Source organism: Malaclemys terrapin, chromosome 17 (assembly GCF_027887155.1).
Source record: "Malaclemys terrapin pileata isolate rMalTer1 chromosome 17, rMalTer1.hap1, whole genome shotgun sequence".
Lineage (NCBI taxonomy): Eukaryota > Metazoa > Chordata > Testudines > Emydidae > Malaclemys > Malaclemys terrapin.
The window spans coordinates 18284275-18298584 of NC_071521.1; positions in this window are offsets into that span (position 1 = coordinate 18284275).

Genomic DNA, 14310 nt, shown 5'->3' on the forward strand with positions numbered 1-14310 from the left:
TTAAATGCAGAGTGCTGGCAGTTTTTTCTGTTTGTATCACTGATCCCCTCTGCACTGTGAGGTCCCCGTCCTCACTGCCATGTGCGACCTTCCCTACAAGATTTTTTTACTCAGATGGAAGTGCTGGAAGCTCGTATTAAAAGGCTGGTGATGTGGGGGGGGGGATTTTAATGTTATCCTGCATGAATCAGCCCCAGACAAACAAGCAACTGCGTCCCCAGTACTACACTTTAGGGACAAATACCCTCCCCCTCCCCCCCCCCCCCCCCCGCCCCGGGAAGCATCTAAAGGGTGCAGCTCAGATGGGGGTCACAGGAAATGAGGGGCTTCTCTGAGCCTCAGAATGGAGTCAGCTCAGGGTTTAATTGCTCTTTCAGCCACTGGGGTCGAATGGAGAAGGCACTGGACTGGGAACCTGGGTTCTATTCCTGCCACTGCCCTGCTGTGGGATCTTGGGCAAGTCACTTCCCCTCTTTGTGCCTTTGTTTCCTTCCATGGTGTCTTTTATTTAGCTTGGATGCTCCTCAGACCGTCTCTCTCTCCGTATGGTTGTCCAGAGCCTAGCACAATGGAGCCAGAGCAGAGTGTGGCCCTGGTCTGAGTCTAGAGCAATGCAAAAAATAACAGGAATAATAATTCTAACCACTGATGTTCTGCTCTGACCAGTGACTAGCTACAATTCGGACGGGGAGGGGAAGCTGCGCCTGCTGATCAGGGCTGTGCCCCCTGGGTGATGCAGTGCATACGTGGGAGAGCAGCATATGTCCTCAGCAAAGGATGAATGCAGGACGTTGGAGGCCGAAAACATGAGTCACTGCTGCTGTCTGGACTACCAGCCTGTAGCAGAACCTACGTGGGCCAGTCCCCAGAGGAACCAGAGCAGAGACTGCGTTACACCTGCAGTACCACTGCCCAGCTGAACTGGTTCCATGCACTAGCTAGAACTCTCCAGTGCTTGTGACTCCACTTAAAAAACAGCTCGAAATAACAAGGTGAGCCCCTAGCCCTGGGATCAGAGCCCGCTCATCATTCCCTGCTAGGGCCGTGGGCTGGGACTCGAGAATGGTCTCGAATTCACTAATAGCACACGGCTGCTGGTTTTAAAGGATTCCGTTATAATTTCTGATACCCTGGAGCAGACTAACGTGTCTGAATTGGAAACAAACCAGCTACCTGCCAATTCTTTGATTTAGTGCGGAGGGGGAGGGGCACAGCTTTACTGCGTAGGGTCAGGAAAACAAACTAGGATTCCTGGGTTCTAATCCTGACCCTGTCACCAACTCACTGTGTGACCTTAGGCAAGTCACCTTGCCTCTGTGCCTGTTTCCTCATCTATATCATTATTGGCATTGCAGTAGCATCTAGGAGCCCTTGTCATGGACCAGCACTCCCGGTGCTATCATCATCACCAAGGCATATCCCAAAGGGAGGTAGCCTGAGCTCTAGTGAGTTCCTATGATAAACCAGGGCTCTTTGGCAGGATGTTTCATTTGTTTTTTCTCTGCATCTGCATTAAGGGTCGGATTCTGCCAGGCTAACTCATGCCATGGCCAGAGCAGAAGCAATGCGCCTCCCCTCTCCTGGGGCTGCCAAGGGCTACCCGAGGCCCAGCCCAGGTTAGAACCACAGGAAGGGCTCCCCTAACATACGCCTCTGCTGCACGGGTCCCAATGAGCCAGTGCAGCAGTGTAGAATAACTGGGCATAGGCATGTCCCTGGCACACACCCCTTCGCACTGTGCGTGTTCTTGTGAGTGGCACACGGGGCCAGGTCCAATGCGGGCAGCCTTTCCGCCGTCCCTTTGCACGGGCATAGCTGGCTCCAAGTGCTCCCAGCCCCGGGGTGAATTTCCTCATTCAGCACTGCCTTCCCCTGCAAGCGGGTGCAGTGAAATCAGTGCTCACATGGGCTCTGATGGGCTGTATGCTCCTCAGGGCAAGGACCTTGTCTTCCTACCTGTCAGCTCAGGGCCATGCGCACAGCTGGTGTTATGGAGACAGCCAGTAATCGTGCAAGCAGCAGTGGAGGCAGGACACAGCGACTCTATTATGTTCCCCAGCTGTGGCTCGGAGACACTGGGCCATCCTGCAGCTGCAGTGTCCAGGGGAGAAAAAATTCCAGGAGACACCCCCTCCTTCACCCACTGGAAGGGGGGCGTCAGTGCCCATGGGCGGCATGGTGAAGGGTGTGGTCTGAGAACTGGAATAGAAAACAAATGGCTTTCTCTCCTCTGTCCAGTGCAGGGTGAGCCTGGCCTGGAATCCCTGCTTGGATCTGGGCTGGGGTGGGGAGTGATTCCGATTAACAGGAGAAACGGTTAACTCCAAAATCCAGCGAGCGCAGACAGGCTTCAGCTGCCCATATCCCAAGCCCAGCCGTTGATACCCCGCCCGCCCCTCCCCAGGCAGGACAGGTTGGTGACCAGGTGGGCTCCTGACATTTGCTGGACAGAGGCTGCGGATGCCGCAAGAGGGTCTCCAGGTGCTGCGGCAGCAGCCTTCCCCCCCTCTGCAGGGGAATCAAGCCACACCAGCTCGTCGCCTCCGGCCAGAGGCAGCAGGGCTGTGGGACAGCACTGGGGGCAAGGGGGGCTGGGCGATTCTGAATGGAGATCAAGAAATTGGCCCCCATGGGACACTCCAGGATCAAGGCTTCATTCCAAGTGTGCTACTGACCCTGGGCTGGGGCTGGCCAGACGCCACTCCCCACACATGGGCCGCATTCAGGGCTTGCACCGCTGTGCCTGCCCCAGCCCAGCACGGCTGGGAGCATCAGGCCTGCCACAGAGGCTCAGATGCATTGTGCTATTCCTGGCAGTCTCATAGAATATCAGGGTAGGAAGGGACCTCAGGAGGTCATCTAGTCCAACCCCCTGCTCAAAGCAGGACCAATCCCCAGACAGATTTTTGCCCCAGATCCCTAACTGGCCCCCCTCAAGGATTAAACTTACAACCCAGGGTTTACCAGGCCAATGCTCAAACCGCTGAGCTATCCCACCCTGATCCAGGAGCTGTGTTTATTCGCCCACAGTATGCTCCCTGTCCTTTGTCCCTTTCAGACACGGGGGCAGGGAGCCAGAGATCCACACGTGCCCAGGCCCTGTTGAGCAGGGAGGCGGAGAGATGCTCTTTGTGACCACTTCTCTTCCCAACTGTTCTCTAAAGCAGGGGGCAGAGCTGGGGCAGAGGGTTAAAACCGGGCAGCCCTTCCCTGCCCCACGGGCTCCCAGGGGTTTCAAAGGACTGTTACGTATGTATCGCTGCAGCTCCTCGCAGCCCAATTGCACAAACGCCAGACTTCCTTCAGCAGCCGCCCGTGTCTGGTCCATTGGGAACGAGGGCAAAATGGGCTAGCGGTTAAAGGCCTGGTGGAGAGAGGGGACTGGCAATCATGGGGCAACTTGGGGAAGGATTTTGCTCTCTGCCGCAGCTCCAGCCATGCAGGGGCCGTAAAGAATCTGCAAACAACCAGGAGAGAAATCCCTTCGTGCGGGCACCGTCGTGGGCTGCCCCTGCCCCAGTGCACGCGGCATGCCAGGATGCGACGGGATTCTGAGCTGCTCTGAACTGCAGCGCGGGCTCGAGGTGCTCCTGTAATTCCAGCAGATGCTGGGGTTGCTCGGGATTGTGCTGGCCCTCAAAGCAGCCCAGAATCCTGACTGCAGCCAGCGCTTTAAATCAGCAGGATTTAAAATGGGGGAATTGCCTTCCAATTAAAGACAATCCCCTCCTGCAGCTTTGTCCTCCTCTCAGCTACCGGTCGTTTCACTCGTGACCACCAGGGGGCAACAGTGTTCCACACGAGCCACCACCTAGTTGCAGGAGGCTTGAGACAGGGGCTGGGATGGTGGAGGGCTCCTGGAGGGAAGGTCCATCGCGGTTTGGGGGCCGCGTCGCACCCATTTCAGTGCCATGGGGCTGCTTGCAAATCGTTAGCGTTCTCGCCGCAGGAGGTAGCGCCCCCAGCTGCAGTCGGGATCAGGGACCCCCAGTGCCAGGGGCTGTCCATGTTCCCGGTATCAGATTCTCCACACGCTGGGGTGGTTGGTGACAGCCCATGGCTGGGCTTGGAGGGGCAAATAATTAAACAAGAAAATCCCTTGGCCCTAACTAGATGGGTTTTCAGCCTGGCTGCTCGGCTCCTTTGCCTCTCCTTTTTCATCTTTATGTCACCCATGTTAGGTGACCAGAAGCAGCGGCGGCTCCAGGCACCAGCGCTCCAAGCACAAGCCGTGGGGGGCGCCCTGCCGGTCCCTGCAAGGGCGGCAGTCAGGCTGCCTTCAGCGGCTTGCCTGCGGGAGGTCAGCCGGTCGCGTGGATTCGGCGGCGGGTACACCGAAGCAGCGGGACCGGCGGACCTCCCACAGGCGCACCGCCAAAGGCAGCCTGCCTGCCGTGCTTGGGGCGGCAAAAAAGCTAGAGCTGCCCCATACCAGATGTCCCGATTTTATGGGGACAGTCCCAATATTTGGGGCTTTTTTTAATATATGGGCTCTTATTACCCACCATCCCCGTCTCGATTTTTCACTCTTGCTATCTGGTCACCCTACACCCACTTAAGGCTTGGGTTTCTCCATATGCTGACTCGCAAGAGGCACCGGACTCGTTCGCTTCCATGGGCCTATGCCTATTATGCAGAATCCGGACCCCAGGGCATGCGCTCGTAGGGGCAGGGACCTTGTCTTCTTCCCATCCTGCCCTGGCTCCAACATAAACAATAACGAGGCTCATCAGATTTTAGGAGGCCCCCCCACCACTCCACTTGCTTGCTGGGTATGGACTCTACTCCCTGCCCTTGAGCTCTGTCCATACTAAGCCCCTGGTTCAGCAAAGCACCTGCTCAAAGCCACCCCCATTCTGCAGAACCCTTACGCACGTGCTGAACTTTGAGCACATGCTTCGGTCCCGTTGATTCCGTATGTATCCTGGCGTAGGAGCACAACCATTCTCTGAAACAGCTGCCAGGTACCACTGTGCACCTGAATAGCGTCTCTCTCTTAGGACTTACCACCATGGGGAAACTGACCAGTGTCATTACCTCTATAGCGATACTGCTATAACGACAGCAGGAACATTCTGCTGCCGACGTTCCCCATGCAGACAAGTCCCAAGTTGTGCAGGAATCCTGTGACGGAGCCGGAGAACCAGAATCTCCCATGTCTCGGGCTAGCACCTTAACCACTGGACCGTCCTTCCTCTTTTGCCTGCACCTGGGCAGCACTTTGCTTGGGAACCGTTTCCGAATGCACCTGTCACTGGCTTGATTTTCTTGACAACATCCGGGCTGGTAGAACCCTCGCTGGGGAGCCAGCCCTGAGCCCCTGCTTCCTGGGGCGTCCAGCCCCATTTCCGAGGTGGCGTTCCCATCATTGGTGGCTGGGCTGAGCATGGCCACGTTCAGCCAGGTTTGGCTGTCCGGGCGTTTGAAAACTGTTCTCGAGGCAGCTACAAAGCCCTGCGTGGGCAGGGCCTTGCGCTCCCATGGAGCAGGCCCAAAATATACCAGACGGCCAGTCCCCTTCTTTGAATTCTCTGCACATTCTTCAGTCTAATTGATAAGATTTCTTTGTTGATCTTGGTCGCTGTGAAAACAGATCGTTACCGCCTGAGGTTAATTAGAGTGAGAGGAAAACGCCGTGGATTTGTTGGAATGTCAGAGGGAGGGAAATAAACATTTACTAAAGAAAATCCTGATCCTGCAAACGCTCAGGTGGAGGATGACGATTATTGTGACTCCGGTAGCTCCCAGGGTCTGGCTAATCAAGGTGGGATTGCAGCAGCGGGAGCCCTACCTGCCCTAGCTTTAACCACACTAGCAAAGCTAAAAATAGTGACCATGCAGCCACACCGGCCTGAGTGTGGGCTGCGTATGCTCACTGGGGACCCTTGGGATGTCCTCATGTTGCTAGCCAGTGCTGATACGCCCACTGCCGGGTCCTTGCTGTTCTTTTTAGCTGTGCTGGTGCAGGTCTGTCTGTCTGCCTGCCTCAATCACACCTCCGACTGCAGTGTAGCTGTATCCCCAGAGACCCCAGTTGCAATGAGAGGGCTGGTCTGGATGCTCTACAAAAATGTAGGCCAGGTCTTGGCTCCAGAAAAGGCGCGTTCTTACCTCGGTGACTAGCAGATGTAAGGGACAGGTGGCATCTACCATCAAGGTCAACCTAGTTGAAACACTTACGATGGAGAGCTGAGCTGGTCCCCTGGTGACCAAGTGTATTAGCAAGTGATGTATTTGACAAGTGACAAGGGAAAACGTGTCACACATTATTGGCTGACTCTCTTTTGAGCATCCGTCTAACCTACCCGAGGTGTTTAGGCCCCGATTCAGGAAAGCACTGAAGCATGTCATGGACTTCAGTGGGACTGAAGCATGTGTTAAAGTGAAGTGTTTTGCTGAATCGGGATGGATTTCAGCAAATGCCTCCCGTTAAGTATGTGCTTAGAGCGCTTTGCTGAATTGTGGACTCTTGTACGTTCCTCGGCAGCTGGCGGAACTCATGAAATCGTTTATCCGCAGATCAATTTGCCAAAGGAAAAATGCCCAAATTCATAGGATAAAATTTTCACAACAGATAATTCAATCGGCTCGAACAGATAAGAGACACTTACATTTGTTTAGTGATTTGCGCCTACGTGTAATTAGCTGTGATGATTAGACTCTTTAATGCAGTGTAATTTTTAAAATACTTATCTTTGTTGTCTTTAAATAAACTGGAGTCTGATCCAAAACTCACTGAGGTCAGTGGAAAGACAATGAACTGCCTACAACTCGCTTGGTTCATGTCCCAAGCACGTAGTCCAGGACTGGGGCCCAGCCAAACCCTACAAGGGTCGAATAACCCTCTTTAACCTTCTCCATTCTCTGTTATAGTTCAGGGATGTCAGTGTCACTTCCTAAAAGACACCCATGAGTAAGTTAAGTCACCAGAGTCGTTTGGGTCACATGAGTAGAGTTACCCCTGGGGATAAGTATTTGCAGAGCCAATCAAAAACATCCCCAGGTGTCCTTCCTTCCAGCAGGAATGAAAACCCTGAAAAGGTCAGCAACATGTAAGCCAGGTGACGTCTGCCTGAGCCTGCAGGCAGGTTGTTGCTGTACCTATGCCAAGCTGGTTGCAGCAGAGAAAACTGACCAGGGCCTTGGGAGTTTTCACTGTTGCTGTTGAATGACTGCTGTATTTGACTGTGACATGCTAAGAGTGAGCGCTGTTTCCAGGCCCAACCTGATACCCATCTTTCCACTGACTTGGTCCTCCGTTATCCAGGGCTGCCCAGAGGGGGTGGGGGGAAGTGGGGCAATTTGCCCCAGGCCCCGGAGTGGCCCCCAAGAGAATATAGTATTCTATAGTATTGCAACTTTTTTTTATGGAAGGGGCCCCCAAAATTGCTTTGCCCCAGGCCCCCTGAATCCTCTGGGCGGCCCTGCTGTTATCTGCTTTATGCCTTTATATTGTAAGGGGCATGGTCTTGGAAGTTGTGTAATACCAACAGACCCCAGTCGGTGGTGGGTGGGATCGAACCCAAGAGCTCTGGAGCAAAATGCATGAGCCTCTATTGCATGAGCTAAAAGCCACTTGGCCCTTTGCAAACTCATTCATTTCTCTCTAAGTGGTCTCGGTGCCACTTGATGGGACAGAACACCACCCCCAGAAGGTGTGTGGGTTACATACTTCCCCTAGCTGAGGCAGCGCCTCCGGAGCTTCAGAGACTTCCCACTTCAAATCCCAGACGAGCCCCCACTTGTAACACCAACAGACCCCAGTCATCTGTGGGCGAGCTCGAACCTGGGACCTCTGGAGCCAAAGAGCCCTTAGCTAAGGCTATCGAGCAAGCTCGTTAATCTCTCACTAAGTAGTCTCGGTGCCACTCAATGGGGTAGAGCACCACCCTCAGGAGGTGTGCGGGGTACAGTTGCACTGGCTTTTTTCACCTGGGCTAGTGGGTCTGGCCCTCAGGCTAGTAGGTGGGAGGTCAATTTTTCCAGCCCTGACAATAGGGAACAATCTGCATTGCCAGAGAGACCCCGCACCAGCAAAGCACTGAAGCGCATGCTTAGCCCAAAGCACACGAGCAGGCCTGCTGAACTCAATGGGACAACTCGCATGCTTAAAGTTAAGCACGTGCTGGAGTGCTTGGCTGGAGCAGGGCCTATCTGCCCTAATCTGACTGTAAACTCTCTAACCACGAGGCGTCTGTTGATTCATTATTATGATTTGTATTGCGGCAGTGCCTAGCACTACAGTCGTGCACGGGGACCCCCGGGCTAGGTGCTGTACAAACTCTCTCCACATCTGCATTGTATATTATGCATACAGAGCCTGGCCCAAAGCCCGCTGGAGTCAACGGGAGACAGATCAGGCTTCTCTTCACTGCAGAACTGTGATTCTCTATTTTAATGTCAAGCGTGCAACTAAGGTTGTTCCAGGTATTTTTGCAGTACACACAAGGGAGAGAGATTATATTAATGACTATTATTATGATTATTGTTCCTTGTGCAGGCCAAAGAAAAAAACCCACATTCCTTGATTAACCGTCTGCTTTATAGAGCTACTCAATATTTTTTTTTCTATCCAAAATATTTTTGGATGGAAAAGGACATTTTTATTCCAAATGAAAAGGTTTGTTTTGGTCAAAGTCGTCCCCCCACCCTTTTTTTTTTTCTCTTTTCCCTCCTCATTTTTAAAGGAGGAAGGGAGAAAAGTGGGAGAGAAAAAGGAAAAAAAACTGAACAACAATGTTTTTAATAAAATGATTTTTTTTTTAAATTCCAGCAGAAAAAAACAATAAATTTCAACAAGCTTTATTCATTTTAGAATGATGCAGTGAGTGGGGGAAACAGAAAGAAATGGGGATGGGGTCTGGAATTAGGAAGAACAAGTTATTCAGGTTCAGCATCTGTGCATCTTGATTAGGACTGTCAAGTGATTAAAAAAATCAATTGCAATTAAAAAAATTAACTGAGATTAATTGCACTGTTAAGCAATAATAGAATACCATTTATTGAAATAGTTTTGGATGTTTTCTACATTTTCAAATCTATTGATTTCAATTGCAACACGGAATACAAAGTGTACCGTGCTCACTTTATATTTATTGTTTGTTACAAATATTTGCATTGTAAAAAACAAAAGAAATAGTATATTTCAATTCACCTCATACAAGTACTGTAGTGCAATCTCTTTATCATGAAAGTTGAACTTACAAATGTAGAATTATGTACAATAAATAACTGCCTTCAAAAATAAAGCAATGTAAAATTCTGGAGCCTACAAGTCCACTCAGTCCTACTTCAGCCAATCGCTCAGACAAACAAGTTTGGTTACAATTTTCCAGAGATAATGCTGCCCACGTCTTGTTCACAATGTCACCTGAAAGTGAGACCAGGTGTTCCCATGGCACTGTTGTAGCCGGCATCGCAAGATATTTACATGCCAGATGCGCTAAAGATTCATATGTCCCTTCATGCTTCAGCCACCATTCCAGGGGACATGCATCCATGCTGATGACAGGTTCTGCTCGATAATGATCTAAAGCAGAGCAGACCGACGCATGTTCATTTTCATCATCTGAGTCAGATGCCACCAGCAGAAGGTTGATTTTCTTTTTTGCTGGTTCGGGTTCTGTAGTTTCCGCATTGGAGTGTTGCTCTTATAAGACATCTGAAAACATGTTCCACACCTCGTCCCTCTCAGATTTTGTAAGGCACTTCAGATTTTTAAATCTTGGGTCAAGTGCGGTATCTATCCTTAGAAATCTCACCTTGGTACCTTCTTTGCATTTTGTCAAATCTGCTGTGAAAGTGTTCTTAAAACTAACATGTGCTGGGTCATCATCCAAGACTGCTATAACATGAAATATATGGCAGAATGCGGGTAAAACAGAACAGGAGACATACAATTGTCCCCCAAGGAGTTCAGTCAGAAATTTAATTAACACTTAATTAACGGGCTACAAAAGTGCCATGCGAATGCCTGTTCTCACTTTCAGGTGACATTGTAAATAAGAAGCAGGCAGCAGTATCTCCCTTAAATGTAAACAAACTTGTTTGTCTGAGCGATTGGCTGAACATGAAGTACGACTGAGTGGACTTGACTCCGATGCGGAAACTACAAACCCAAACCAGCAAAAAAGAAAATCAGCCTTCTGCTGGTGGCATCTGACTCAGATGATGAAAATGAACATGCGTCGGTCTGCTCTGCTTTAGATCGTTCTCGAGCAGAACCCGTAGTCTCTAAAGTTTTACATTTGTTTGTTGTTTGAAAGCAGATATGTAACAAAAAAAATCTACATTTGTAAGTTACACTTTCAGGATAAAGTGATTGCACTACAGTACTTGCATGAGGTGAATTGAAAAATACTATTTCTTTTTTATTATTTTTACAGTGGAAATATTTGTAATAAAAAATAATATAAAGTGAGCACTGTACACTTTGCATTCTGTGTTGTAATAAAAATCAATATATTTGAAAATGTAGAAAAAAATCCCAAAATATTTAATCAATTTCAATTGGTATTCTATTGTTTAACAGTGCGATTAATTGAGATACATTTTTTAAATTGCAGTTAATTTTGTGGAGTTAATCGCGTGAGTTAACTGCAATTAATCAACAGCCTTAATTTTGATTGATCAGTGACAGGCCGAGCCCTTTCTCACTCACGGGTGGTGCAAAAGCTTCAAAATAATGCACTGACCGTGGTGACCCAGACGTGAATTGTGGTTGCTCCATATGCAGTTGTAAGCAAATTCTTAGTCATTTGTGATGAGATTTTCATAAGAACCCATGGTCAGATTTCTAAGTACTGAGCTCTAGACAATAGCTGGTTGAAAATGTCCTAAAATGCTGTTTCCTGAAAACTGAAACATCCCACGAGAACATGCTGATTTTTTTTTTAATTGTTTCGGGGGGAAAAAATGGAAAACAACCATTTTGACAAGGATGAATGTTCCGCTTGGACATTTTTTTGGAATGGAGCATTTTGATTTTGGTTGTTTTTTGGGGGTAACTTTTCATTTTTGCAAATTCTTTTATATTATAAAAACTTTTAAAATGTAAAAATTGAAACAACATGTTTTGATTTGATATAATATATATAAAACACCTTTTGCTTGACCCAAAATTAAGGGCTTTTGGGAAATTTTGTTTAGTAGGAAATTTCTAAATCTTTTGTTTGCATTCCGATTCAGCCCAAACTAAATTTGCAATCACGGGATTTCCCCCAAATCGCAATTCTGGCTCCCCCACAGCATCCACCAGAATCAGAACCAGACTTTCAAAAGAGCTCAGCTGGAAATTCTGTTCTTTGCAACCTTGTGTCAGGAGATGCCTGGCTGGGGAACGGCAGGGGGGCACTCGGACAATGCCAGAGACACTTCACTCCAATGTGATCCTGAGTCATCAGCAGCACGTAAGTGCCAGCTGAGTCAGTGACCATGCGCTGCAGAGAGAGTCTGCTCGATTTGGAAACATGACCTGCACATGCAGCCTGGGGGCGTTGGCATCTAACAGCCACCACTAAAGAAGGGCCAGAAAGAGGCTAACACGGTATGGCTCGGTGTCGCCCTCTAGTGGCTAGACCACCTATAGAGATTACTACATCTGCTAGTGGGCCAGGGTCTTTACTTCAAGTCGTCCTGGCTCCGGCTTTGGGATCCTGAGTTCAGTCCCTACAGCTGACCTGTCCAGGCACATCCGTTCCACGAGGAATAAAGAAGTGCTGCTAAGTGCTGGTGGGGCCCGGCCAATGCGAGCAACATGTCAGCCCTTGCTCTGGGGCTGCGACTTCATGCTACGGCTGGTGGAAAGCATGGGCTTGATGGTGGGGGAGTCTGAAGTCCCGCACCAGTGTGGCACCGCTAACTCCATCCATCCCACCCAGAGACAAGCTCTCGCGTGAGAATGAGACTCAGTTTCCATGGCCCATTCGCCCACGGGCCTCTCTGCTGAGCCCAGAGGTGAAAGTAAGCCGGTACGGTACGGCGTACCGGTAAGAGCCGGTACACAGCCGACTGTACCAGAAGGGGGCAGCTTCTGTGGGGCCCGGCAATGTAAAAGGGACCAGGCCTCCTGGCAGCAGCTGGAGCCCTGGCCCTTTAAATCGCCACCAGAGCCCCAGGGCTCCTGGCCACCGCCGCCGCTACCATGGGGCTCCGGCGGTGATTTAAAGGGCCAGGGGCTCCCAGCTGCCACTACCACGCCAGCAGCCGGTGCCCCGGGCCTTTTAAATTGCCGCTGGAGCCCTGGCATAGCGGTAGCATCAGACAGGAGCCCTGGGCCCCTTAAATCGCCGGTGGGCCGCGCTGAAGTGCTGACTGGAGGAGTCTGACCCCAGCCCCACCTCTGCCGCCCAGGGCCCCACCCCTTCTGTTTGAGCCGCCTCCCACCTTGCTCAGGACCCCAGTCGCCCTGCATACCGGTAAGTCCCTTAAGTTACTTTCAGCCCTGGCTGAGCCTGACCATGAAAACAGTCATTTAGTGGCGAGTGCGAGGCTGAATTTTGAGGTACCTTGGCCACTAACCCCTTTCAGACAGGCCAGCAACCAGCTGCCAGATGGCTACAGCGGCCGGGCATCGCTGAACACCATTTGACCTGGTGACTTGGCGGGTGGAATCTTTGGCATCTCTAAGCCACGCCCACTAGGGCCGGCTCCCTGTCCCCCTCTAGTGGTGACTGGGCCACAGAGCGGTCGATGAGCTTGCCACAACTTTGGCCAGCAGAGCTGAGTCTTTTAGCTCAAGCCACAGAGGCTCATGCAGCAGTGGAGCTGATAAGGGATGGGGGAGGGGAGAGAACTGCTCCCCGCCGCGACCTTGAGGTGTATGTGTGGGGCTCCTGTCCCGCAGGGCCGGGCCTGCCTCCCTACTCCGGGAGTTGTGACATTGGTCACCATGCCACTCACTCACTACCTCCAGGGCCACACCTGAGTGGCACTGTGACCCCATGACAAGCCCCGTGGGACAGAAGCCGCCCCTGCTGCGTGAGTGTGGGGTGGGCAGCTGGGCTTGCTCTCCACCTTGCTCCTCCCCCCAGAATCTCCCCTCTGAACCGGGCAGGATTAGTGCTACAGTGCCAGGGTGGAGGGTGTGGTTGCAAGTGGTCGGTGTCCCTCAGCGACTGCCTCTCTCTCACTGGGATCATGCATTAAGATCCAGAGGTTGGGTCCTCTCTGGCAGTGACCCTCACGTGGACGGGTGTGGCATCACACCTCTATTACCAGTTCTCTGGAGGGATGGTAAATATTTAGCAAGGGGGGCCCTCCCCCCTTCTGTGTACTCAGCTATGTTATTTCAAACAGGGCCAATGGCTCCGAAGGGGTGGGGGCAGGGTCCAGGGTCCAGACTGAATCCCCGTGCAGAAAGCACCCAGCCTTATGTCAGGATGAGGGTTCTGAAGCCAGCGGAGGAAGCAGATCTCCCAGACCAAACCAGCAGGTCTCCCAGAAGTAGCAGACTGCCCAGCTCTGCCTTCTTGCAGGGGTTCGCCCTCCCCGCCCAGTGCGGCGTGTTTTAGCATGGGATGAGCAGGCCTGCATTGCGTAATGTGTGTGTGCGCGTGCGTGTTTTGGGCAGGTGCTGTTTACCCCCACCCAGGCAGTGAGGACACATGGGTTTGGGCCGCCCTGTTCCCAAAGCAGAGAGGTGTTAGCAGCAAGGTGGCTCCCCCCCCCCCCCGAGGCTGGCAGACTCCTGAGGAATTTTTCTGAGCTCAGTATGCCAAAAAAAACTATTTCAGAATGGGATAAACAGGACGCTCTGTCCACAGAGCAGTCATGACGCAGGCCACAGGACACCCCCCGCCCCCTTGCCTTGGGAGGCAAGCAGTACCCCCTGGAAAAGATTCAGGCCTCCCGACACTGTCCTTGAGCCGTTCAGACTCACTCTCTCTCATACACGCTAAGACACCCTGGCCCAAATCCTAACCCCCATTAATTTAAATTGGATGTAGGTACCTAAACACTGTGACGATCTGAGCCCTGGGCCCTAAGTCTGGGTCTGGTCTGGTCAAGCTGAACCCAGCCCAGGGAGGCTAAGGTCTGTGTGTGACGCATCCTGCAGTCTGGAGGAGCAGGGCAGTTCCCTGAACTATCTAGAACAGCCTCATGGGGTGCTCTGCCTTATGGCTGCCATCAAGCAATGGCTCCCCACCGGGCTTTCCAGCAACCAAGGCCCAGAGCTCCCTGGCCACACCTCTCGCTCCTCCCCTGGGCATGGCCCCTGCTGTTCTCGGTGCCAAGGGATATGCGGGAGGGATAGCACATAGGGTTACCATACGTCCGGATTTTCCCGGACATGTCCGGCTTTTGGGGGCT